Below are 4,144 nucleotides of genomic sequence, written 5' to 3'. Positions count from 1 at the left end.
AAATGTTAGAATAGCTTCATTGCACATGGAGTGGTCATATGAAACAAGAGGTTAGATAACACAGTATCCCTCCATCACTGTGTGCAGTCAAAGAAGTGTTCTGACTATGATCTTGAGGACCAAGTAATGACTGAGAAGCACACCAGAGAGAGAATATCAAGTTTTCAGGATCTGACTATAATTTCTTAGATAAGAGAAAGCCAATGAACAGGAGTTTAGACCATTGTTTCATATCATTGAGAAACGTCCAAAACCATGTATTTTGGGTCTCTGGATGAGAGACCAGTCCCTAAGAATTATTTCTTGGTACCCAGAAGGAATATTCCTATTGTTACTCAGCACACAAACAAAATATTGACATCATCATCTTCATAGGTATAATGTGTATCACAGTCATAACAGGAATAGGAATCAAAGCAGATTGACTTGGGCTGCCTTACAGCCCTGAGTTTGTCCAGTAGTTCCACACAAAGCTGAGAAAAATCTCTACTTCAACATAATTAACAGGATTATTTACCTCTACTGGAGCAGGCTACATTTCTGTGGTCAGCTGGCTCATATTGGTAGTGTGGATTGAAAGTCCTTCAGGGCATCCATGGAGATGTCATTGTCATACAAATTGATACTGGTGAGCTGGGGACATTGGATCAGGGCAGGCAGAAGAATACTGAGGTGAAAGTCCTTCATCCTACAGTCTTCTAATTCCAGAATCTGCAGATTATCTGCAACACTCTCTAAGAAAACTTTTAGAGGCATGATATTCAAGTAAGTTAAAGTAGCACCTCTCAAGTACAGATGTTTAAGCTGACTGTAGTTCCAATGCTGGGCAAATGATTCCAAGTCTGAGAGAACTGGCACAGAGTGATCTTGAGGGACACCAATGGGACCTCCAGATACCTAAACAACTGTTCTATGTTGTCTGTGAGAAAATAGACATCATCAATAGTGAGATGCTGGAGACAGCTGAGTTTGGGGAACAGAGAAATGATCTTGGTGACATTCTGCTTCTCCTTGCATGTGAAAGTTCTTGTTACAAAGATGTGCACTAGCATGAGTTTGTGAAGATTTCTTATCTTGGCACAATTTTTGCCAGTTTGGACAGATTCCCCTCTGTATTAGTTCCAACTCCTTGATGAACTCTGACTGTAAAAATGTTAACACATTCCTGACCCTGGACACTTCTATTGCTCTGATCTCCAACTTCTCACAGGACAGATACAGGAAATCCTTTCTCTCCTTTGCCCACTGCAATAACTGTGTTTGCTGTTCATCTTCATGCAGAGAAGACATAAGGAAAGGTCACTGAACACCCTCAAACACTGCTTCCTCATCTATCTTGAGTGGTCCTCCACTACTTGCTCCTCAAGCATTGTTTCTAGAGAGTAGTCTCTACCCTCTCTTCCATCCTGCATATCTGAGAAAGCACCATGTCCATTCAGGTCATCCATTTGAATCCTACACATCCTGGGGTGATATTTCCATTTCAGCCATGGGTCTACTCCATCCAGTATAGCTCAAAATTCTGAAACTTGGGTTTATTAATCAGTAACCCAACATGAAGGAACAAGTAGGACCAGTATTCCACAAGGATCTTAATCATCTTTGGGTTTCTTTGAGTGTCAGCCTCCTTAAACAGTGGTGGGAAGAACACCCTTGAAAGATACTAGAGAACAGAGTTGGTCAATACCTCTTTCCTCACCAGGCTCTGTGAAGCCAGCTTCTGAAGTGCAGGTGGGGCACAGAAGACCATTCTGATGGATCTTTAGGGAGATGATCCAGGTAGCACACAGGGGACAGACTCCAGGGATCTGAGTGTCTTCACTTCTGGGCTGTATTTCTTATATGCAACAATATAATGAATTCTGTTAATTATCCACTCTGTTAACCTGGTGGGGGGTGTGGGGGGGTTGAGTCCATTGATGAGAGATATTAATGACCAATGAATGTTAATTCTTGTTAATTTAATGGTGTGTGTGTGTGTGTGTGTGTGTGTGTGTGTGTGTGTGTTGGTTTTGTTGGTGTGGAATTATTTCTTGGGTGTAGTTATCCTCCTCCAGTTGGAGTGTGTTTTTTTTTTTCTAGAAAAAAAAAAACTATAGAGCTGGATTAGAAGAAATATATTGTTTAAATTTGGTTTTGTCATGGGATATCTTGTCTTCTCTGTCCATGGTGTTTAGAAGTTTTGCTTTGGTATAGTATTTTGGCTGTTACCTGTGATCTCTTAGAGACTGTAAAACATCTCCCAAAGTCTCTTCTGAGAAGTCTCCTGTAATTCTAATTGGTCTGCATTTTTATGTTACTTCACCTTTATCTCTTGTAGCTTTTACTATTCTTTCTTTGTTCTGTACATTTAGTGTTTGGTGATTACATGGCAGGAGGAGGTTTTTTTGCCAATCTATTTAGTGTTCTCTAAGCTTCCTATGAGTTTATAGGTATACTTCTCTTTAGAGGAGTAAATTTTCTTCTATTGAAGATAATTTCCCAGGCTCTGAGTTGGGAATTTTCTCCTTCCATCCTGATTGTTCTTAGGATTGGCCTTTTCAAAGGCTCCCAAATTTCCTGGATTGTTATTTATTAGAAACTTTGTAGATTTATCATTTTTGTTGACCAATCAATTTCTTATATCTTCTACACCTGAGATTCTCTTTTCTATCTGTTGTGTTATGTTGGCAATGCTTGCATCTGTTCCTGTTCTCTTCCCTACATTTTCTATCTCCATAATTGCCTCTGTTTGTTTGTTTTATTATTCCTTCTATATCCATTTTCATGTCTTGAACAGTTTTATTTATTTTCTTAACCTATTTGATTGTATTTTCCTGTATTTCTTTGTATTTATTTGTTTCCTATTTAAGGGCCTCTACCAGTTTGAATTTTAAGGGACTCTACATATTTGGCTATATTGTTCTGTATTTCTTTTAAGGAATTTTTCTCTTTAAAGTTCTTTATTGTGTTCATAAGATTAAAGGTCATTTTTTGCACTTCAGGTGTACTAGGTTATCCAGACTTTGCTGAAGGTTAGCAGGGTGCTGGCAGTGCCATGTTGCTCTGGCTATTATTGACTGTGTTCTTATGCTGGCCTTTAGCCATCTGGTAGTCCCCAGTATTAGCAGAACTGGAAGTCTCTGATGGCAGCAGGCCTCTGGGATTGCAGGTAGTGCTGTTTGATCTCAGTGGTAGGAGGCCTCCAGGGATGCAAGCAGGGATGGTAGTCCCTGATGGCTTCAGACCTCTTGGTTTGTAGGCAGAAGTATAGACCAGAAGGTATAGAACAGAGGAACAGGTCAGGATTGATGGCTGCTGGGATTGATAGGGGACTCAGCAGGCAAGGGCTTAGGGCTTGTGTTATCACCTGGTTGTCCCAGGCCTCCAAGTTTGCAGGAGGAGCAGTGGCCCAAGAAATAGATTGTAGAGGGGTCAGGGCAGAACTCCCTGACACTGAGTTTGTTCTGAGGGACCAGCAGGCAGGGGATTGGGGTAGCATTCAGTACTATTTTCTACATCAAAGTCACTAGCAAAAACATCTTAGCCTACCTTTATTTAAAAATCAGCATTTCCAAATTCTTTCTAAGGGTAGTTTACAGTATGAAAAACTCTACCTCTCTAAGTCCTTCCTGAAGGTGATGGTAAGATCATTAATCTTCTCCAAAACGTGCTTGAAAAAGATCATTGACTGTAATTGTAGGTGCCAATGATACTGCCCAGTGAGGGGCTGGAAGCTTCCTTAGAGATTACATAGAACTCATAGATTAGGAAGGGCATGAGGGCAAGAAGCAGAGCAAAGGTCCACAACAGCATGAAGTCCTCAGGACACAGACCCCCTCAGTGTTCCTCCTCTCCAAGGCACACCCATGGTGGTTGTGCTAAATGTGACATCCCAGGAATTCTAAAGTCTTTTTGTTTCTCTTGTTCAGCTCTAACATTCACTGTTGTCCATATTTAATTTTCTTGTCATAGAATTTGACCTCAGTGAGTTAGGAACATCGTCTGAGGGCAGGTAGGAGGACATTGATCTGAGTCTGTCCTCCCAGACCCCAGAAAGTTTGGTGTCTGCAGTGTATCTACTACACCCTCTGAACACTTGAAGAAGCCTCATATGTTAAGGAAATTGGACACAAATCATGTCCAGATGTCTTAGTTGACTGAG

At 40.8% G+C, this 4,144-nt stretch overlaps 1 pseudogene; it reads right to left on the bottom strand.

The window, feature by feature from the left end:
- Positions 1-335: 335 nt before the first annotated feature.
- On the bottom strand, positions 336-1,750 carry LOC114640263 (annotated as a pseudogene).
- Positions 1,751-4,144: the final 2,394 nt, after the last annotated feature.

The sequence above is a fragment of the Grammomys surdaster genome, unplaced genomic scaffold, assembly GCF_004785775.1.
Source record: "Grammomys surdaster isolate TR1022 unplaced genomic scaffold, NIH_TR_1.0 125793, whole genome shotgun sequence".
In the NCBI taxonomy this organism is placed as follows: Eukaryota; Metazoa; Chordata; class Mammalia; order Rodentia; family Muridae; genus Grammomys; species Grammomys surdaster.
The sequence above is the reverse complement of the archived record's forward strand: the minus strand, read 5'-3'. Positions and strand labels throughout refer to the sequence as shown.